This window comes from Saimiri boliviensis, chromosome 1 (assembly GCF_048565385.1).
Source record: "Saimiri boliviensis isolate mSaiBol1 chromosome 1, mSaiBol1.pri, whole genome shotgun sequence".
Classification (NCBI taxonomy): Eukaryota; Metazoa; Chordata; class Mammalia; order Primates; family Cebidae; genus Saimiri; species Saimiri boliviensis.
Genome location: NC_133449.1, coordinates 188,711,593 through 188,736,772, shown reverse-complemented (window position 1 = coordinate 188,736,772; position 25,180 = coordinate 188,711,593).

Here is a 25,180-nt window from a genome sequence, read left to right as displayed (position 1 = left end):
TTATATATTCTAGATACAAGTCTTAAATCAGTTGCATGTGTTTTTCAAATGTTTTCTTCCAGTCTGTGGTTTGATTCTTATTTTCTTATTGGTATTCTTAAATTTTAAAGTAAAACAATTTTTAAAATTTTATTTTATATTTTCATTTTCTTTTGATGTATCTGTAAAATGTTTGCTTAAAACCCAAGTTGACAAAAATTTGCCCCTATATTTTCTTTAAGAAGTCTTATAGTTGTAGCTATTACATTTCAGTTTAATTCTATGTAAGGTTGGGGTGAATTTTTATTTTTATTTTTTGAGACAGAGTCTTGGTCTGTCACCTAGGCTAGAGTGCAGTGGCATGATCTCTGCTCTCTGCAATATCCACCTCTCAAGTTCAAGCAATTCTCCTGTCTCAGCCTCCTGAGTAGCTGGGACTACAGACGCATACCACCACATCTGGCTAATTTTTATATATTTAGTAGAGAAGGAGTTTCACCATGTTGGTCAGGCTGGTCTCGCACTCCTGACTTCAGCTGATCCACCCGCCTAGATCTCCCAAAGTGCTGGGATTACAGGCTTCAGCCACTGTGTCTGGCCATCAATTTTTTTACTAACAAATATTATATTGTTTCAGCTTCATTTATTGAAAGAACTATCCTTTCACCATTGAGCTACCTAGACACTGTTGTTGAAAATTAATTAAACATTGATGTATAGGACTACTCTTGAATTTCTTTTCTACTCCATTTGTCTTCACGCCAGTTATTAAAGTCCATACTATACTACATCTTTTAATGAGGATTTATAATAAGTAGCAGAGTAATGTAGTGTGAGCTCTTCTATTTTGTTCTTACTAAGATCCTTTGGCTACCTTAGGTTATCTGAATGTGCTTAGAAATATTAAAATCAGCTTATTAATTTCAGCAAAATGTCTGCTCTAATTTTGAATAGAATTGCATTGAAGATATAAACCAGTTTGGGGAGAATTACTGTCTTACAAACCTTGAATCCTCAAATGTATGAATATTATACATCTCTATTTAATAAGGTATTATTTAATTTCTCACTTTTTTTACAATTTTCACTGTACTTGTTTTACGTATTTTTGTTAAATGTAGTCTTAAGTATATTGTGTTTTTATCATTGTTGTAAGTTGTATTTTCAAATTTTAATTTAAAATTGTTCATTGTTAATAGAAAGAAACAAAACACATTGCTTTCTTGTATTGAACTTTAGACCTGGTGACCTACCTAAGCTTACTTATTTCAGCAGGTTTTTTGCTTATTCTGTAGGGTTTTTGTCTTAGGTAAATATGTAATCTGGAAATAAAAAAAGGTTTACTTTTTTCTTTCGAATCTTTATTTTATTATTATTACTATTATTATTATTTTTGTTCTGCCTTATTGAAACAGTTTGGATCTCAGTATAATATGGAAGATAACTAAGCTCCCTCTTTTTCCAGTGTCAAAGTAGGAAATACACTCGTTTAGCATTAAGTGTGATAATAGGTATAGCTATCTATACAAAATAAGATGGGAAATGTTTTTGTCTTTTCCTTTTTCTAGAAGTTTGTGGAGGTAATTTTATTTCTTCCTTGAATATTTTTAAGAATTCAGAAGTGAAACCTAAATCATTTTGGTAATCTGGTCCTGGAGTTTTTCTTATGGCAATGGTATAATTACACATATAATTTATTTAGTAGATAACAAGGTATTCAGGTAGTCTATTTCTTCTGGGTAATCTTTTGTAGATTTATTTCCAAGAATTTGTACATTTAATCTAAACTGTCAAAATTTTTGTGTAATGTTGCCCACATTATTCTTTTTTTATTTTTAGTGTCTGAAAGATCTGTGTTAATATCAGTGTTTCTTCCTAATATTGGTCTTTTTTCTTTGTTTCTCAATAAATGCTACTAAAAGTTTATCAATGTACAGTGCCAACTTTTGTACTTGTTGACGTTCTGGGTTTTTTTTTTCTTTTTTTCTTTTAATATGTCATTCACTCCTGGCCTTTGGTATTTCTTTTCTTTAGCTTATGTTGTGTTTTGAATCTGTAGATTGCTTTGAGTAGCATGTGTATTTATGCCTATAACTTTTTAATTATTACACTAATAATTTTGGGATTAATAAACTTTAGAAATATCTTAGTTATAAATCATGAAGCAATTTTCTCATCTATGCCCTTTTATTACACTTCCCCATCTCATCTGAGAACTTTCTCCTGGGGGCATTTCTTCATTTAATGTCCTGTGTCATCCCCTTACATTGGGGTGTGAAGGTGATCTTTTTGTGGTTTCTTATGAAAATATTTTATACAATTGGTTGAGTCACATGTTGATTTAGAAATTATTTATATGTGATCTAGAGAGAGATCCAAGATGGCTGATCACTAGCAGCTCGGGATTGTAGCTCCCAGTGAAAACGCAAAGAAGGAGAGGATGCCACACCTTCACATGAATTCTTGTTGGGCACGCACCAGGAGATTCCCAGCGGAGGAGCCCCACGGGTCGCCAGTGCGACTCTTGTGACCGGCGAGGCGGTTTTGCCAGCGCCTCGGAGCGTTGGTTCTTGGTGCAGAGTCAGAAAAGCACCATCAATCTTAACGCCGCTGATTTAGGCGGCACAGTGGGTTGCTCAGATTTTGGTGCTGAGAATCAATAAGTTGGACGTCCACTCAGAAACCCAATTACAAAGATGGTAATTATAAAAACCACATGAATAAATCTACAACGAAGGGAAGAAAACAGCCAAAAAAGGCTGAGAATACCCAAGATCAGAACGCCTCTCCCTCAGCAGGGGATCCCAGTTCCTCATCAGCAACGAAACAAGGCTTGATGGAGAACGAGTGTGTTCCAATTACAGAAGCAGGCTTCAAAATGTGGATAATAAGAAACTTCTGTGAATTAAAAGAACTTGTTCTAACACAATCCAGAGAAACTAAGAACTTTGAAAAAAGGTTTGACGAAATGTTAACAAGAATACACAATTTAGAGAGGAATATAAGTGAATTGATGGAGTTGAAAAACACAATACAAGAACTACGTGAAGTATGCACAAGTTTTAACAGCCGAATTGATCAAGCAGAAGAAAGGATATCAGAGGTCGAAGACCAACTCAATGAAATAAAACAAGAAGACAAGATTAGAGAAAAAAGGATAAAAAGAAACAAGCAAAGTCTCCAAGAAATATGGGACTATGTGAAAAGACCTAATCTATGCTTGATAGGTGTCCCTGAATGTGACGAAGAGAATGAATCCAAGCTGGAAAATACGCTTCAGGATATTATTCAGGAAAATTTTCCCAACCTAGTAAGGCAAGATAATATTCAACTCCAGGTGATACAGAGAACACCACAAAGATATTCCTCAAGAAGAGCAACTCCAAGGCACATAATCGTCAGATTTACCCGGGTTGAAATGAAGGAGAAAATACTAAGGGCAGCCAAAGAGAAAGGACAGGTTACCCACAAAGGGAAGCCTATCAGACCTGCAGCAGATCTCTCAGCAGAAACCCTACAAGCCAGAAGAGAGTTGGGACCAATATTCAACATCCTTAAAGAAAAGAACTTTCAACCCAGAATTTCACATCCAGCCAAGCTAAGCTTCATAAGTGAAGGAAAAGTAAAGTTTTTTGTGAACAAGCAAGCACTCAGAGATTTCATCACCACCAGGCCTGCTTTACAAGAGCTTCTGAAAGAACCACTACACATAGAAAGGAATAAACAGTATCAGCCTTTCTAAAAAATACCAAAAAGAGCATCAATATAATGAAGAATTTACATCAACTAATGGGCAAAATAGCCAGCTAATATTAAATGGCAATATTAAACTCACATGTATCATTGTTAATTCTAAATTTAAATTGACTAAATCCCCCAATCCAAAGACAGACAGACAATTTAAATAAAAAACTAAAACCCATCAGTATGCTGCATCCAGACCCATCTCACATTCAAGGATACACAAAGACTCAAAACAAGGGATGGAGAAAGATTTACCAACCAGAGAACTAAAATAAATAAATAAAAAGCAGAAGTTACAATTTTTGCCTCTGATAAAATAGTTGTTAAAGCAACAAAGATCAAAAAAAGCAAAGAAGGACATTATATAATGATAAAAGGATCAATGCAACAACAAGAAGAGCTAAAGATCCTAAATATGTATGCACTCAATATAGGAATACCCAGACATATAAGACTAATAAAGAGACTTAGACTCCCACACAATAATAGTCGGAGACTTCAACATTAATATTAGACAGATCAATGAGACAGAAAATTAACAACGATATCCAGGACTTGAACTCAGATCTGGAACAAGTAAACGTAATTAGCATTTATAGAACTCTCCACTTTAAATATACAAAATATACACTCTTATCAGTACCACATCATATCAACTTAGAAGTTTAAACGAAATGTTGGTTGGCCACTTGTTTGTTATTCTCTTCCCTCATTTTATTTTATGTCTCCATTATTAAGGACAATTATAGGCATACCCATATTTAGACTGCATTCTAGCCCAGGCAATAAAGCAATACCCCCATTATCTCTCCTTCTTCCTCTTTCTCTTTCTTCCTCTTCTTTATTCTTTTTATTATTCTTTTTTTTTTTCTCAAAAAAAAAATTTCTTATCTATCAAATGAGGATTTTAAAAAAAGTGATTTGGAGCATTGGGAAAAAAAAAAGAAATCATTTATATGTGTTCAATTTTCTATAATAAGCAGTGTAAAGCTGTTTGACCGCTAATTTTGAAATTGTGTGGATTTTTCTTAGCCTTATTACAACTTCCCTTTTGCATATAGAATATGCTGCAAAAATGTTCTCTCCCACTAACCAAACTAGACTTTACTCTCTAGATAATAAAACCTTAGATTCCATATACTTAACATATTTCTGTGCTGTGTACATCTATAGATTTATGTCTGTTTTACCTGTTATCTCTTTATGCGGTCTAAACTTATATTCATCAGCAATTCTAAGTATTTGTGGTTTGAGATGTGACTATTTCTAATTAATTAAAGGTATCTTTTCTCTTTCATCGCTTTTTATAGCTTAAATTGATTTGTTAAAAGGGAATGCCATTTGGCTTTATTTCAATTCCCCACCATCTTCCATCAATTTATTATAATACATACTGTATTTCAATTTGATTTATTATTGTAACAGATTTAATTTCTACCTTGAGTTTGAGCTCTTATCCCCAACTTATGAATGGAAATATTACTGACAAAGAAGTTGAGTTCATTAATCTATGTCTATAATATATTAACTTATATATTCATCTTCTCATGTGTGTCAGATGCATTATGGATCATTCTCATTTGGATACTTAATATGTTATTTTTCATTGAAAAATGAATGATATAAAAACTGTACATGTTATTAATTATCTACAAGTGTTTAATTTATTTCCTTTTAGCACAGAAAAAGTGTAAAATGGAAACTCATTCAGAATAATAGTGCATATCTATGAAATTTGTAATTAATTTTCAATCTGTCCATTTCTTTTTTTCTTTTGTAACAGATGTCATTTTCAGTGAACAGTTTAAATGTATGTTGAGATCTTGTAGTATTATATAGGTTTCAATTCTCACATATTGTTTTAATACATTTCATATGGATTTTTGATATTTTTCTCAAGGCAAAAAAGTATATTTTGTGCTTCTATTTATGAACAGAATTTAATATAATCTCTAGGTTGTATCTTTTAAATGTATTTTTATACTTGTATCTTCAAACAGATAAGTTTTTTAGAAAAATTTTCTGCCAAGTACTACATCAACAGTGAGCTCTGGTAAATTTCAATAGCAGCAATAGCAATTTACTTTCTGAAGCCTTGTCTAGTTTCCATTATACTAGCAATGACTTTTACAGTAACAATTATATTAGTAATGGATCTTCTCAAGTATAAGTAGGTAATGAGTATAAAATAAGAAGAGGAATACTGATGAAAATGAGTAGCAAACTTGAATGAATATACCATATTCAGGTTCATAAGACAAGAAATACAAAGATAATAACTTTACTGTGAATGAAAGATACCAAGACAGATGAAGTTGTAAATTGACTATGAATGCTTTACATGATCTTTTCCCAGAATATTTGCTCATATTAATCTTCCTACATTGAAATGTCCATTTATCTGTACTGCCCTGGCTCTTAGCTATTTCTCCAGGACCTACCGAAATGTTTTATACTTTGCAAATTATTTCTAGAAATTAGTCATGACCCCATTCTCTATAAACATTCTGTGGCATATTGATATTTTGTCTCCATATTTGGTTTTTCTTAACTAGATTTCAAGTCCTTTTGTGGGCAGATTGGTAAATTATATATTTTTATATATTTCACCACCACCATATATAAAATATATATTTTTATATATTTCATAAACACTATTATAATATTAATCATAACTGTACTTTAACTCATTACATGCTAGGAACTGATAAAAATGGTAAATTATTATAAATGTATAATGTGAAAGGGCAGTTATTTCTGAAGTTGATCATAAAAATTAAACACTTGAATAACTTCCAGGAATTGCTAGTTAGATTTTTATGGATATAGCATGTATGTGTATGAAAACTAACTGACTAGATTTAATGGAAAATAATAATGATTTTCTTCTATATGTTGCTATTCTGCCTGAGTTAGTTGGCTCACATAATTCTTCAGTCTCTACATATTCACATTCACCAGCTGTCTGTCATCTATGCAGATCTTGGATCAGAAAATATAAACCTCATACATCACAGACAGAATCTATGATTTAATTAAAATTAACTTGCCAATGTTCCTTAGTTTGAGCTTCACCACATCTTTTAAAATTTCATACCCTTGCCCCTTTCTTTTGTGCTAGTAATTGTGGAGGCTCTTCTATTTTCAGGCACAGTTATGCCAACACTTTTTTACTAGTGAGAAATTATTGAGATGTTTTGCTCACAAGAGACCTTGATAATCCTCTGCCTTCAGATATATATATATATATATATATATATATATATATATATATACAAGAATTTGCCTTTTCTTATCTGACAACTATGCTCATGCACCTTAAGCCAGCCAGTAATCATGCCTACAGATTACCAGAAGGAAACTAGACATTAAATAGTGGCTAAAATTCTACCAGGTCTGAGGTCAGGTTTACCAGAACCAAAGGCAGTGTAGATGATGATAAGATTTAAATGAAAGTGTAGACATTGTCTGACTCTTGGTTATGTTTGGTTGTTGACGTTAACCTACATCAGTGAGATGGGCAGGATAAAGAGAAGTAACTGGACTTTTTCTTCATTAACTGATCTAAGCTGTGTTTTATTGTGCACAAATGCTGTACTTCCCTAGTATATACTGCTCTAAGTATTTAAAACAAATTTTTCCCAAAGAAAATAGCATTAAAATCCAATATCCTCACTCTTGGAAAAAGACTAGACTAGGTGGTCTGTTTTTCCACATTATTTCCTGGTTCTCAGATCATTTCTAGAGGTATGCTGTCAAAAACAAGGAAAATTACAAAAAAAAAAATTCTATAGAAAATATCATTATTTTTGTTTTGACATTCTACATATCTAATTATTAACCAGAATTCTACATTATCCATTTATTTGTCTTGTTATATAGAAGTAATAAGATTTGTATGCAAGGGATTGAATTATGAATAAGTTAAATTTATTGGGTACTTAATATCAAATATAGCTATAGTTACTAGAGATAAAAATTTAATAAAACATCTATGTACTGAAGAAATTTACAATATATTGAAAAAGATGAGATATTTAAGCCATTAAACAATATACTACAGTGATAGTATTTTCTTACTGATAGTCATTATGTATTATATTAAAAGGTAAAAATATGTTAAACACATCAAATATGAAATATTTAAATTTTTATTTTTGGATTATTTTCCCTATATATTTTATATTTTCTCCATATATTTTAATAGAAAAAATAAGGTGACATATGCTACTTTTGTCTGAAGACAATGATTTTTAGAATTAAATGTTTTCTGTGGGGATTTCTCCGTTAGCAGTGATGTCTAAGGTCAAGTTTCCTTAATACTTTGTTATCAAATGTAATTATAAGAAAAATTTAGTACAGTTATTAACTTTTTAATAATTATTTATAATTTTATAGTGATAGTTTCCATTTGAAAACTACTAGACTATCTACAAAATTTATAATATTAAATAAATGTAACAGTGTGGGGATTCACTCAGTGTGGTGGTAAAAATATTAAGGGAACAACATTAGAGATAGCTTTGAGGAATAATCACAAACTTTCTTGGAAGGCCAAGAGGTTTTTGCATAGTTTCAGTAGAAGTTTTGGCTGAAGGCAGCCTAAATACTCTTTACATTTAGTTAATAAGAAAAGCAAATAGCTAGGGTATGTGGAGGAGTTTATCTGAATAACTTGTTTACTTATGTGGTCTAAAAACTAACCTTTGAGCCTGATGGCCCTCCTGAGGGGAGGTTGACTAGGAAAATTACACTCTAATGGTATTTGCTTTGGGCTCAGAGTCTGGCCTTTAATCTTTCTTTGTAAGTGTGTTGGCTTAAGGCCTCTGTTATTAAATTGTAGAATAAATGTGAGTCTTACTGGCTGGTGAGGGCTGGCAGTCACAACTGTTTACAGCACTCTCCAAATAGTCTATAAGGGGCCTGGACCCTCAGTCAAACTGGCAAATCATAATATATGTGTGTCAGTGTACTTTATTCATCTGTCATTGAGTCAGGGTCTGCAGGACAGACCCCTGCAGGTGGTGACCCCAACATAAGAGATGCAAGGAATACTAATTTCACAATGTTGCCAGGCCTAGTACATGTTATTGAGTCATAACCATTATTAATTCAACTTCTACATAACATCTAGTATTAAATATTTCTATAATCTATTGCTGTCTCTTTAACTTAGGACACTGGGGTATTAAATTAGCGAATAAATTGGATGCTGTCCCAGAAAACTTCAGAAGTAACATATAACTAAAAATGTCACCATGGCAACTTCGATAATTAGTGCTTGGTAACAAATTTCACAACCACCACCTATTTAAGTTGCTTGTCATTTTCAAATACATAACTGTTTCTCAAGTGGAACCATTTTTGTAATATTATCTGACCTAAGTTGCCTATTCTGCAAGATAAAAATGGCGTATTTGAGAGATATATTCCCTGTAAGTATATTAAAATTGCTGATTAATTATTATGGTCACTGTATACCATTTTGGTTGGTTATTTCTAAAATACATTCACTGCTCTTGTCCCAGGCTTCGCCCTCTTGGTAATTACAAATTAGAGACATGAATGTAATCAAAATATATCAAATTCTGCTGATATGTATAGCTTCTGCCTCCTTGTGTGTTAATCTTTTTACAGTTTTGTTTGTTTTCTCTTTTGACAGAAAACTTCCCTTCATCCCCTTAAGTATGAATCATTTTGTGGTTCTCTTGCCACTGAAACAGGTTAGGTATAGAAAGACAAGCACACTCTGTGTCTGTGCATCTTCTCACTCCATATCCACAGCCCATTGTAAATGTTTTCCTCATTCAGAATTCTTAAATGATTTTGTTCTCATCTATGAGAACAAAAGACCTGAAAGACGACTTGAAAGCCTCATGTTCTCATATTCTAAATTTCTAAAAAAGAAGCAAAAATAAAGCACTTCTAAAATATTTATTTATTTATATTAATCAATGCCAAATTTAAGTGTATCTTAATAATTTAGAGTTAAAATCTGGACTTCAACACTTGTGTAACTAACTTTGAGTAAGTTATTTAACATTTCTGTGCCTCATTTTCTTATTTGAGAAACTTGGGTGAATAAAAGTACCCAATTCCCTGAATTTGTCTGAAGGCTAAATGGATCAATAAATCAACACTTCTTAGAATAATGCCTAGTACAGAGAGGGCTATATACATTTATTATTATTATTTATGTACTAAGTATGACAAATCACAGCTGAACAACCCATTAGACCTATGTACAAATATGAGGCTATAAGAATGCATGATATTTGTCTTCAAGAATAAAATTTTTAAAATACTTTTTTTTTGTTTTCTGATGCATAACAAAGGGTCCTCATGCCACCCCTCCTCTCATCACTTTGGACTCAGTTGTTCCTTTTTTTTTTTAGATTATCCATTCTGGGTTCATCTCTCCTGACGTTCTTTAGCTGCTGCAAGTGCTACTGCTTCTGGTGGTAAATCTAGAGATTTGTTAACAGGAGACTCCCACAGAGGTTGTAGATGCTACAGCTATTTAGACAGGAACTGTATGATGCATGGCCTTAACGAAATACAGTAACCACTGAGATTTCTGCATGAATTCCAGGACTGGCGCATATCTCCTCTGGTTTCCTCAGGAAGTCAAGTCTGACAAAATTAAAGAAACATGTCCTTCCTACTCTGTGATACACTCAGTAGAAGTGGCATTGGTTTCAAAATGTTTCTTCTTTTCCAATTTTTCACCTAAATTGCAACCACAGAGCTGGAGTGAGCACACTGTGATACGTTTAGAAGATTATATTCATGTTTTGAGCTTTTGTCTGTCACTTCTCCCCAGTACTTAGATTTTGGCATAAAATTCGTACTCCAGATTCCTTGGTGGAGGTTTTCCTCCTCAGAGATCTCAAGTCCTTTCCTCTATAGGGTATCAGATATATGTTTATACTGTTTAAAAATCAATAGTGATCCCTGAATCAGTTTTTTATTTCTTTGGGAACAATTAAGTCCAGTTTCTACTTTTGTCATAATATTAAAGTGTACTATATTATTTTAACTTTAAGACATTTGATGTTATCTCATATCTAAGCTTTATTAATATAGAGTCTTGTCAAAGAAAGAAATAAATGTTTTAATATGAAACAATGGGTATGACTAGAAAAACCTTCAGGTGTTCATAAAGTACAGTAATATACAGCAGTAAAAATAATGCAGCAAATTTACATGTATAAATGTGAAGATGTTATCATGATGTAGCCAAAAAGAGTTTGGTACTAAAAAGTAGATACATGTAATTCCGTTTATTACAACTTAATGATAGGTGTAGAAACCTCTGGTAACAATAACAAAAACAAACAACAATAATAAGCACCCATGTACCAGACACTGCGTGAAACATTTTATATTGTTCATCTTAGTCAATCTTGATCCTAAGTCTATAAAGTGTTAGGGGTAAAATAAATCCCAATATTAATCAGCAAGACAATAACAATGACTTCAAGCTATTAAGATGGTAAAATCAGGACATAAAGAGGCAGTCAGATTTCAGGGCATCTACTTTCAAGTGTAGACTAAAATATGCAAAGATTTTCATTGAAAGATGAGGTTATCTAAGAATTTACACGTATTTTTCTCTTCAAATATTCTTTTCTCCTTTTTACGAACATATATCATAACATGACATGCTTTTTTCATAATTCTATGAGTCCTAAGAATTACTATTTTTTTCTAATGTTCACAAATCATTCAATTATTTATTTATCCTAGAGCTTAAGCCAGTATCAAGATAAAGCTATTCAAGCTGCAATTTTACAATAGCTTGTTTTTTTTTCCTTCTATCAACATTCCAAAATACCTTCCATTCATGCATGTAAGCATACATTCTTTCATCAGAAGGTATTTATTATGCACCCAGTAATATCAGATACTGTTCTAGGAAGTAGACACAGCAGTGTTTTCAAAACAGAATAAGATCTCTTCTCATGAAACTTTTAATAGGAAGAAATAGACAATAAGCAATTATGCAAATTATATAGATGGCTATAGGAGTACATATAGATTGGTTAATAGATGGATATAGGTCTACAGATATTGATCTACCCATAAATCATTACATTAAGAAAAATAAAACACAATGTCATGATCGAGGTTGACTAGGGTGAGCTAATTGGTTGGTTGAGGAAGTCTTCTCCAAGGTAGTGGTATTGAACAAAAACTGTATACTTAGGAAGACCATGCCAAACAAGATCCTGGTGAATCAGTATTTTCGACAGAGGACTGAGCAAAATATAATTATCTCTTAGGTAGAAATTAACTTGGTAACAGTTAGGAGTAGAGTTAATCTCTAGCTTTCAGTGTTTCAATGTAGAAGGAATGAGAGATATGAAATATTTACATGGCCTCAATCATGATATGAAATGTCTATTTATTAAAAATCTAGGATTAAGACAAATATATGGCTGTTAATTTCCTGCTTCTTAAAGAAAAGAAATTAGTTCTTCTCACATTTAGAGGAGAAAGAAATCCTACATATAGCATACTCTACATTAAATAAAAAACAAATTCTGGCAACACATCAAGAATGTGATAAAAATTAAACAAAAGGAAAGCATGTAAAAGCTGTCCTCATTATTGTTGTTCATTAATTCTTTTGTTAAATTATATTGGCAAAAAAGTCTCAAAACCAAGCAGATTAATGATTCTAAAAGTTTAAGCTCATTTATCCTCAAAATACAGAATCATTGCATGTTCTGCCTCCATCTTGTCTTAACTGCTTTTTATGTTACTATTTATGATTATGTAATCAGCATTTAGTTATTTCAGTAAGAAATGATTATTTTGGGCCGGGCGCGGTGGCTCAAGCCTGTAATCCCAGCACTTTGGGAGGCCGAGGCGGGTGGATCACGAGGTCAACAGATCGAGACCATCCTGGTCAATATGGTGAAACCCCGTCTCTACTAAAAATACAAAAAAGTAGCTGGGCATGGTGGCACATGCCTGTAATCCGAGCTACCCAGGAGGCTGAGGCAGGAGAATTGCCTGAACCCAGGAGGCAGAGGTTGCGGTGAGCCGAGATCGTGCCGTTGCACTCCAGCCTGGGTAACAAGAGCGAAACTCCATCTCAAAAAAAAAAAAAAAAAAAAAAAAGATTATTTTGTAAACAATTTACAGTTGCCAGCACAGTAAAGGGAAAACATGCCCAGTTAATTTGAACCTTTGATGTTTGCTGTCCCTTTATATGTGTGGATTCGCAAGAGTAGTCTCAACTGCTTCTTGTAAGTCTCCGTTTTGATCCTCCTCTAATAAGATCCTCTTTATCTGACAGGGAGTTTTCTGTTCTGTAACTTATAACTTAAGGACTTCCAAATTCCTAAACCTTCATGCTAATCAGCTCTGCCTATTCTTGACACAGAGTATTTGAATTTATCCATGGTTATTTTAGTTTCAGGCATTAAATGTTGTTTTTCTTATTCTGTAGAATATATGGTTTATTTATGGTTATTACTTTAAAATTGTACTGAGCTGTATTGAGTCGATCTTTCTGTGATAAGCTCAAAATTAGTAAAAATGTCCAAAGCACTAGTAAGACACATTGAATGACAAAAATGGAAACAGGCAAATTTAATTTTGAAAGAGGTACATATTTTCATCATGAGTCTTTACTGACACTATTAACCTCTACAGTCCATTTTGCTAACTTATTACATTGGTAGTAATTACTTTTGCACCAACCTAATAGTTTTATATAGATGTTCCCATATTTGTCACTTATACAATGTCACGTCAGCTTGCAAACAAATAAGGCCATTTAGAAGCTATTCAGTATATAGGTAGGGGAGTTTCTGTGGAATTCCATTTTCATTGATGTTTAATAGATTAAACTTTAATTAATAAATGATGGTAACTTGGTTATATCTTTATTGTTCAAATGGCTATTATTTCCCATTTCACTCAGGAAATATTAATTGAAAATCCACCATGTATCTGACAATGTGCAAACTTTTAGGGATACAATGGTAAGTAAGATAAATTTTCTTTCTTAATGACCATCAGCCCTAAGGTGGCATAGGTGAATAGACAGAACCTTAGAAAGTGAGATGATTTAAGACAAAATTTGAGTACTTTGCACACAAAAGGTATATGTAATCTAGTTTTGGGATTAAGTATTATTTAAAATAATCTTGATGGAAAAAGTCATCCATAGACAAAGAAGAGGCAGTTCTCAGACCTCACATTATCATTTTGCATTGAGACCCAAGAATTATATAGCTGGCTCTGTCTAGGACATATTAAAAATGCAGAAACCAATATCAGAATATCTGTCTCCAAAACTGAAGTCAGGGGACCTCACTGGATTAGAACAGGGTGGCCCAGAACAAAGTTCATAGAAAGGAAAGGTTCTCAAAGACCCAAAAGGAGGTCTCAAAGACCCAAAAGTTTTAGCTGGGGATTTAGGCTCAAGACAAGAGCCAGTAAGTTTTGTTACCTTCTCCCTTAGAATACAAATGAAACTGCCAGGATATCTCAATTTAGCTACCCTGACACAAACCCTAGCTTAATACTTAAAATCTGGCTGAGTGTATGAGTATCACCTTAGTAAGTGGAGTGTTTCACAGTGCTACTTTAAGGAAATTTCTATAGCAAATGCTTATCAGCCTCTTTGAAATGGTTTTTCAAAGCTACAGCGTGTGGCAATGGTGGCAGCAAAGTGCTAATGAACAATATATTGAACATATTGCAAATCAACACATTGAAATCCACAGCTATCTCTCCTACATTAGGGTTTAGAGCTTTTGAAGTATAACTCCAAAAGTAACTGAAACCTTCTGGTGTTTTTAGATAATTCTGTGGGGGGAAGTCTCAAAGTAGAGATAAAGATCACCTGTAAACATGCTAGTTAGGGACAGGAGGAATTAATCTAAAGTGAATTATAAATGAAAAATGACTACATTTTAATGCCAAGCTTATGATATGGGTTTCTCCAGACACATATTGATATTGTTAGGCTCTGTGTCTCCACCCAAATTTCATCTTGAATTATAATTCCCATAATCCTAATAATCCCCATGTGTTAAGGGAGAGACCAGGTGGAGGTAATTGAATCACAGGGACGATTTTCCCCAGGCTGTTCTCATAATAATGAGTGAGTGCTCATGTGATCCGATGGTTTTCAAAGGGGCTCGTCCTCTCTTTCCTTGGCATTTCTCCTTCCTGCTGCCTTAGGAAGGTGTCTTGCTTTCTGTTTGGCTTCCACCAATATTCTAAGTTTTCTGAGGCCTCCCTCGCCATGATGAACTGTGAGTTAATTAAACTCTTTACTTTATAAATTTATCCAGTTTTGTAAAGTTCTGTTTAGGAGCATGAAAACAAACTAATACATATATAACATAATATTACTTTTTTATCTTTTCTACAAATTTATTGCCATTAATACTTTTTCTCTTTTTAGTTTCATTTCTCTGTGTAATGATGTTTTTTGTTTCGTCTTCTAATTTGTGGATTGTTCTATGGCAGAATCCAATATGTTTAAACTTTCACAGATTTTACAAAACTAAATTGTGTTTTTTCCCTAAATAATTTTTCTATTTCATTTTCATAACCTTCCAATTAAATTGCATAAATGATTAGCTTCTTAAATTTCTTTGAACATAAAAATTAGAGATTTTTTTGAAAATATTCACTTTCTTGCTGCTAATCCAAAGAAGGAAACAATTTTGATCCTCCAATTTACTTTAAAACATATATATTGTGAATTTTCTGTCTGCTCATGATTCTTATTTAAGTCTTGGTGTCTAGAATCATTATTTTATATGGGTTTTTAAAGATAATGGTGCCCCAACATAAATCTTTTAGATACAGACAAATGAAGAAGAGCAAATTTAAGAGTAATTTTACTTTATTGCACCAGAATCCCAGTTGCCAATGATAAAGGAAAAGGAATAATGGGCTGAAGTGTAAGGAAAATATCTTTTCCTCTGGTATTGAGGTATTTTACTCTTTGAAGCAGTTTAAATTAGTTTCAGTGTCTACTTTCTTCTTGCTTACCTGCCTTCATTTAGAATTATCTTGTTTCTCCCCTGGTAAGATCTAACCAAGGATTGTGCATTGCCAAGGCCCTACAATCTTAGTCTGAGGTGTCTGAAATATCTTCTATAAGTATGAATGGGAACTCTCTGAGTGGAGAACATTTCAGCTGATTTTTTTGTGTCTTCCACTTATTACAGAAAGGAGATTTTTCTTCACATGAAGCGATTCATGTTTTCACATCCTCTTTAATGCACTTCAAGTATTCTCTTTCATTTGTACATTGTATTTTGACATTCTTTTAAGTATCTCACATGCAAACAACCATTTTCCTTTCTGGAATTTCTGTTTTTTGTTATGTTGAAAATTTTTTGGTTATTTTTTTGAGAACCTGTATGTTGACCAGCATTACGTGCCAGACTGGAAAACAAAGGTTCTACCTTTTAAAATTATCATTACTATACTGAATTTGTAAAACTTTGCAATAATACACAACTATTACATTGAATCGATACATAAATTTCGTGGAAACCCTGCCTAAAAATGCTAACTTATTATTGAATATTACTTTGTAAATTAATACGGATTTTCCCAAATTTTTAGAGATATATAACCAACATAGATTTCACTTATAATTAAGGAGGTAAAGGACACCTACTATGAAGTAAAATGTCAATAATACATATATTATTTACATAAGGATGTATATATTGTGTTATTCTTATTCTGTCATAAATGGGTATAAATAAGTGACACAAGAGAAGCAAAAAATGTTTGTAGTTATGATAACACTTTCATGAAGCGTTCCACTGAAGCTAGCAATTACATTACACAGGACTGAAGAAACATGAATTCTTAACTTATATAATGAATTACATTTTTCATTTTTGTTAAAGATAATGAGTAGAAAATTTATATTTATACAATTAACAAACTCCTTTAGTGGTCTTAATTCTAAGCACATTTAATTTTTTTTCCTTGGAAAACAAACGTTGATTCTATTACTTGAGCCAGGGAAGTGGAGGCTGAAGTAAGCTGTGATTGCATCACTGCACTCCAGTCTGAGCAAGTGAGTGAAACCATGTCTCAAAAAAAAAAAAAAAAGTTGGCTTTAAATAATTTCTCTTCTATTTCTTATTTGTGAAAATACTTTAAGTTTGGGGCATTATGTAGGGAATCAGAATCTTTCTGAAACTATTCCTGAAATAAATTTTGTGACTTTGCTAGAAAACTTGATGAAATATTATTATGTTCAATTTGAAGTAAAATGACATATAAGTCATTAGGGAAATAGCAGAACCACAATGAGATATCAGTTTGCACCCTCTGAAATGGTTATAATAAAAAAGGCAGACATTAGAAAGGCTTAGTAAAGATGTAGAAAAATTGTAATGTTCATATATTGCTGAAAATTGTAAAATTTTACAGTCACTTTAGAAAGTAGTGTGGTATTTTCTCAAAAAAAATTAAACATAAAGTTATATGATTCAGCAATTCTAAATAAGGCATATACAAAAGACCACACATAATATGATTACATTTGAAATGTACAGAATAGAAAAATCTATAAACAGAGAGAGTAAATTATTGGTTGTCAAAGATTGGGAGGAATAAGAAATGGGGAGTGGCTGCAAATGGGTACAAGGTTTCTATTAGTGGTAATAAAATATTATGGAATTTCATACTCGTGAAAGTTGTAGAATATTGTGGGTATAGTAAAACAATTTATACACTTTAGAAGAATATGATTTTGAAAAATATGTAATTATTAGATGACTATGGGAAAATTGCAAACAATTTAGAAATACCTAAAATAATAAAAGAAACCCTCCTTCAGGAATTTATTTAATGTATTCACTTCCCAGGAGATAATTGATGTTAACATTCTGTTGTATATTTATATTTCCATAATTAAATACAGAGAAGGTGTATGTAGCTACATATGTAAACACCCAAATCTGTTAGATTGGCAAAAACCAAAATCACATTTGCACCAATATTATCCTTTGCACTTAATAGTATCCTTTAAAAATTAATTAAATAAAAATAATCTGTTCTATGACAGATTTTTCACATATGTATTGGAGATTATGCTGTATCTTTGTGTGTATGTATACACACATACACACAAATACATACGTATATATTTACTGTTATTGAGATAAACTCTGATGTAGATATAGATAGATCTTCATTCTTTAAAACAGTAACTTAGTAATACCTTTTACAGATTATTCATAGTTTACATACTACCAAATCTCACGTTGAATTGTAATAATCCCCATGTGTCAAGGGTGGGACCAGATGAAGATAATTGGATCATGGGGGTAGTTCCCCCATGCTGTTCTCCTGATAGTGAGTTTCATGTGATCTTATGGTTTTAAAAGTGTCCGGCATTTCCTCTGCTTGCATACATTATTTCTTCTGCCACCCAATGAAGAGGTGCCTTCCACCATGATTCTAAGTTTCTTGATGCCTCCCCAATCATGTGGAACTGTGAATCAATTAAATCTTTTTTCTTTATAAGTTACTCAGTCTCTGGTATTTCTTCATAACAGCATGAGAATGGACAAATAAAATATTTTTGTTTAATTAGGAAAATATCTTTAAATAGTGATATAACTGTGTACTGTCATCACCCTGAAAATAAATCTATTTGCATTGTCAGTGCATCCTGAAAAGTTATGCCAACTAACACAAATTTTACTAATATTAACAATAGTAAATATTATGATGAGCCTACTCTCATATAACATAAATGACTCCTTATATAATTTTTCTATAACTTATTAATTAGCACTATAAATATGTTTCCCTTTTATTGATATGTAGTAATTTACAAATTTATAGGGTAAATGTGAGTGTTTGTTATTTGCAAATAACATGTAATAATCAAGTCAGGGTAATTGAGATGTCCATCACTTTCAGGGCTTAGTATTCTTATGTTTTGGTACTATTTCAAGTATTCTCTTCTAGTAACTTTGAAATATACATAATATTGTTGCTAAGTATAGTCACACTAGTCTGCTATCAAAAATTAGAACTTATTTCTTTTTTCTAACTCTATCCCTGTTCCCATAATCAACTTCTTTTCCTCTTTTGTTTTCCCTACCTTCCTGTCTCTGTTATCTTTCTATTCTCTACGTCAATGAGATGAAGATTTTGAGCTTCCATGTGTAAGAGAGAAAGTGTGGTATCTGTCTTTCTGTGCCTGACTTATTTCACTTAACATAATAACCTCCAGTTCCATCTAAGTTGCTGAAATAACATGATTTCATTCCCTAATTATGATCAAATAGTATTCTGTTGTATGTGTATATATCACATTTTTTATCCATTTTTTCATTGTAGGTACTTAGGTTGATTCCATATTGTGGCTACTGTGTATAGTGCTGTGATAAACGTGCCAGTGAAAGTATCCAATTGGTAGACTATTTTTTTTCCTTTCAATAGATACTCCATAGTGGAATTGCTGGGTCATGTGGTCATTCCATTTGAAGATTTATGAGAAATTTCAATAGTATTTTCCACAGTGGTTATAATCATTTACATTCCCACTAACGGTGTATAAGAATTCCTTTTTCTTCTGCATTTTCAACAGAATGAAATTTTTTTTAATAATGGCCATTCTAACTGGGATGACACATTTTCTCATTGAGGTCTTGATTTGCATTTACTTAATTATTAATGATGTTGAATATTTTTTTCATATACATACTGGCCATGTTGTCTTTTGAGAAATGTCTATTTATGCCCTTTGTCTATTATTTAATAGCAGGATTTTTAAATGTTGAGATGTTTGAGTTTCTGGTATATTCTAGATACTAGTCCTAGACGAGTAATTACTCAGATGAATAATTTGAAAACACTTTCTTTCATTTAAGAGGTTGTCTCTTCACCCTGTTTATTGTTTCTTTTGCTGTGAAGAAGCTTTTTAGTTTAATATAATCTTATTTGTCTATTTTTGGTTTTGTCGCTTATGCTTTTGAGGTTTTAGACATAAAATCTTTTCCAAGACCAATGTTCTAAAGAGTTTTCCATGTTTTCTTACATTGGCTTTATAGTTTCATATATCACGTCTTTAATCCATCTTGAGTCTTGAGTTGACTTTGGTATATGGTCAGAGATAGAGGTTAATTTCAATCTTCTGTATATAGTTACTCTGTGGCACTGCACCACAGTGCCTCGCAAAGAGTAAAAGGGATTCCACCCTTTGTTCATTAGTCTTTGAACAGAGGTCATGCTGCCAGTGGAGGAATAGTCACCACTCACAGTCCCAGACAGACAGCTCTCTGGGTCACCAGCCCACCTTCCCATAGCAGCAGTTGCTGTGCCTGCAGGTATGTCTATTAGGGGAGAACAGGTCTGGCTCTCTATGCATGTGCCAGATCACAGAGCCACTCTGCTGGTGGGAGGGGATCTCACTCTCCCCTTGTGGGGCTGAACATGGAGTTTGTGCTGCTGCTAGGGGCAGAGTCACTTCTCACAGCCCCAGGCAGGGAGGGAGCTACTGGCTTTTGGAAAGCACATGTTTGTCCTTCTGGCTGGTGTGTGTGTGTGTGTGTGTGTGTGTGTGTGTGTGTTTACTGCAGTCCATTTTCTGGAGAATATTATTCACTGTTGCTAGAGTACTGAGTACTCAATAGCCTCTTTGAGTCCAGCCAGTGCTATACTGCTGTAGCCATTCAGGTGGACACTGGGCACTCTTGGAATATAGAGATATAGGAGCTATGGTTCCCAGGGCAGAAAGCAGTCCTGTGATGAGTGCGCTACCCGGGTGCCCAGCTTCAACCACTTAGATCTTGGAGGGATGAGTAACCCAAACAACTTCCCTGTCTGGAGCAGTACCCTCACAGAGTCTGGAAATCACCAGTAATGCTAGTGTCAGGGTTTCTGTGGGTAGAGGAGCTCTCTCGTGGTTTGGATTGCAGCAGTCCATGGTGGAAATGCGGACAACTGAAGTTCTCTTGTTTATTCTTTCCCTGCAATCCCTTCTAGGATCGTGGCCAATCTTGGCCAAGCTAAATGCTTAGTTTCCTCTCTTCTGTTTGAAGTGCTTTTTGTGACTTCTCTCTTGGACTTAGTGTTCTTCCCTAGATTTTCTATTCAAAGTTTGTCTGTATGTAATTTTTGTTCTTTTTTGGGGGGGCGGTGGTGGGGGGAGAGCAGGTGTTCGATGTCTCCTGTAAGCCATCTTGAACTGGAATCTTATTTAATTAAAGAAGAATCTCTTTCTCCTTGGTTTCAGTATGAAAATTTGAACAGAGTTCTCTCAAACTGTGGTTCTGCAGGCTGTACAGGAAGCATGGCATTGGCATCTGCTTGGCTTCTGGTGAGGGCTTTTGTGCTGCATCAAAACAAGGCAGAGAAGGCCAAAGAGAAAGTGGGTACATACAAAGAAGACTGATTAAAAAATTGTCTGTGCAGATCAAACAGAAATATAATTTACTGACCTTTAAACACAATTTAAGATGAAAACAGAATACCAAATTCACTAAGGTTTCTCTTTGTTTGTTTTTATTTTAGTTTGTTTTGCTTTGGTTTTAGTTCGGAGAAAAATGTTTTGATTCTTTAAACACACTTTTTCCCAAAACTATTTAATACAAAAAAACATAGCACTCATCTTCAATATAGAAAGGGAAATTATCCCTAACTAGAAATAATCATTAAATGCTCATACATGTTTTGCAGTACATTTATATACACAGACACATATACTAAAAATTGTATGTGCAAAATTGTCTCATTTTTAAAAACAGGTTATATTGATTTTTTTGTTTAACATCATTTTTCTTAAACATGTTTCTAAATTATATTCTGAAATAGAAAAAATGCAGTTACTCTTTGAAGAAATAGATCATTGCAAGTCTGGGTCAGAAAATGTACAAAAACAACCTGGCATGCTTTGCCAAATCAGAAAGCAAGGAAGCAATAGAAGATTACTGGGTTCGTGCTAAAAGAAAACAAAAATCTATGTGGAGGGGTCTGCCAGCGTCCATATTGAGAGAATATGAGCTTCCAAAAGATTAACGAGTACAGATGACTGATAAACACTAAATTTATGAAAAATCCATGAGTTAATAGTGTTACTAAGAAACAGCTTTAATCTTTACAAGATGATAAGAAACCAACTCATTCCTCAGAAATTTACCATGCACTTCTAAAATCATTTCTAAGTTGTTATTGAAACTTGGAGTGTTGTATTTTACATGTCCATATATTTTGCATTGGTACTTAAAATTGTGTATCAGATCCTTTCAATATCTTCATTCTTGTAGGTCATTTTTAACTGGTTCTGATTAATGCTCTTTTTCTTCTACTATTCCAGAAAATGTTTGATTATAAACTAAATATTGCATTTAAATAATTATTTTGGGAAATATTATAAGTCATAGGATCATGTTATTTTCCTTAAGAGATTATTTTTACTTTATTCTGTAAGTTTTTCTGTAGGTCCTACCAATGAAATATTACCTTAATCTGATTTATCTGAGACACTCAGATAACTCAAAACTACTATGAATGCTACTACTAGTTTTTCTTTGTACTATACTAAGCCATATATTGTATAACTTTATCTATATGATGCTTTTTTTTTAAAAGACAAATTTATAGTGATGAAGAACAGTGATAGTCATGGTTTATGACTAGGGAAGCATGCAACTCTATAAAAATAGCAGTTATATAGGATGTAGGAGTTAAAGTTATATAGAACATTGCTTATCTGGATTGTGTTAATGGATGCACAATTATATACATGTATTAAAATTCATAGAAACACACGTTTTCAAAAGGGAGGGATTTTACTATATGTAATTTAAATGAAATTTGGCTTAAATTTATCATTTTGTATTTGTATTCCATTTGCCTAATATTCTTGTTTTTTAACTTCTTTCTGGCCTTATTTTGTTTTTTCTTTTTAATTTTCAATTTTTATTTTGTGCTAGATTAGATAGGAATAAGTTTGAGAGATCTTTTCACAGCACGAAGACTATAGTTAATAGTAATATATTGTACATTTCAAAATTACTAATAGATTTTAATGTTTGTTTTAACCTCTATTGTTAGTTTATTAACTAAACTCTTCATTTTTAGTATACCATAGACTTTAAAGTATATGTTTTAATTTATCATCATAAAATATTAAATTTCACATATAAGAGCCTTACACTCGGGTGTGAGACCTCACACCTATAATCCCAGCACTTTGGGAGCCCAGGGCAGGTAGATCACCTGAGATCAGGAGTTCAAGACCAACCCGGCTAACATGGCAAACCCTTTCATTGCTAAAAATAAAAAATAAAATAAAAAATAAAAAATAAAAAATAGCTGGGCATGGTGGTGCACACCTGTAATCCCAGCTACTCAGGAGGCTGAGGCAGGAGAATCACTTGAACCTAGGAGGCAAAAGTTGCAGTGAGCCGATAACACCCCACTGCACTCCAGCCTGGGTGACAAGAGCAAAACTTCATCTTTTTTTATTTTAAAGAACCTTACAATGATACATTTCTTGCCTTCTGGCCTTTGTGCTGTTATCATATGCTTTATTTCTAGATGTGAGTCTCAGAATACATTGTATTAGTTTTTCCATAAACAGCCAATTAACTTCTAAGGAGACTTAAAACACCTTTTCTTTCATTTACTTGTATATTTATCATTTCTGATATGTTCATTCATTTGCATATATCCTAATTTTGTTCTGCCATTATTCAGCTTCTTCCCACTTTTTTGAACATTCCTTGTAATTTAGGTGCTGATGGTGAATGATCTTTACCTATATTTTTCTGAAGATGTATGTTTTATCTGCATTTTTAAAATATATTTTCACTGTTTATAGTTCTTGGCTAACAGTTTTTTCTTCACTTCTTTAAAGCAGTTATTTCATAATCTACATAGTTTCTGATGAGAAGTCTGCTTTAACTCTGGATAATCTTTTGTTCTCATGATTATTTTCAAGTTTTTTTTTTCTTATAGGTTTTCAAAATTTTGATTATAATGTGCATGGTCGTGGTTTTATTTGCATTCATTTTGCTTAAGATTGGTCTTCTTTAATCTGTGGATTTGTATCAAATTAAACAAAATTTAAGCCATTTTCTTGAATAATTTTTTTCTGTCTTCCTCTCTTTATACTGTCGTTTTGGGACACATATTACATATATTTTAGACCTCTTGATTTATTTTCTCAGCTCACTTGGGCACTGTTCTTTCATTTTAATTAATACTCTTTCCTTTTTGTGATACATTTTTTATGTTTTTTATTACTATGACATAAGTAGGATAGTTTAAAATAAATTTCATTTTGCTCCTAATCATCTTTTTTAAAATCCTCAAACATGTTTATAAGATTTATAATAGTGTTTAAAGATTCTTGTCAAACTAATTCAATCATCTATATTTCTGACTGATTCTACTGATTGATTTTTCTTCTGCTTATAGATCATATTTTTCTGCCGTATTTCATGTCTAGTAAATTTTTATTGTTGAATTTTGTTTTTATAGGTGCTAGATTATATTTTTATAAAGAAAACTGAATATTCTTCTAATGTGTAGTCAAGTAAGTTGTGAAGCAGTATGGCCCTTTTAAGGGCTTGCTTTTAAGCTTTGCCATGGTGGGTCCACAATAATCTTTAGGTTGTAGCTAATTTAGCACAGCTACTAAGATTAGATCCTTCTGAGGAATCTATCTTGTACCTCATGAGGGGTGAAGCCTCTTCTCCACAGCTGCTGAGAACAAACTGTTCCTAGCCCTTTGTGAGCCATGAGAATTGTTCGGTCTACTAATTTCTTGTGGTTCTCCCATCCACTCCCAATTCAGTGACACTTTACAGTTTCATTTTCTTGGGATATGACTTAGAAACTGCTTCCTGCCAGTAAGCTACTGCAATCCTTTCCTGAGAGATCCGAATGTCATGAGGTCAATTACCCAATGTCTAAAACATTGCTTTACATTTTTTTTCCTGCTTTCCAGTTGCTTAATGAGGACATTTCTATAGTGGTCAGTTTTTCATGAGTGGAGCTGTGTTTATTTTAAACTAAAAAAAAAAATGTACTGTGAGCTCTTGTAGAAAGAGACAATAAGTTCTTTGGAAATCTGGTATTATAAGTGCTTCAAAATTGATTATGGTTCGAATATTAATGGTGGTAATTCATTATGTTACAGATATGTGTTTATATGGGATTACACACAACATATATAAATGAGGACAAGATTTATTAATAAGCCTAGATGTATATCTTTGACTGATTTTGTGTCATCATTACCATACTAGTGAAGTATTTGCACCTGTTATTGAAATATCAGTGTGATTATGTTTTGCTCCAATATTGAACATTTAAGCTTAATATGCATCTTTCAGTCCTGTTATGGCAATATTAAATTAATTTTTAAACATGCACTTATTTTGCATCTGTTGTGGGGAAATTCCACTGATAGGAATAACTGAAGATTAAA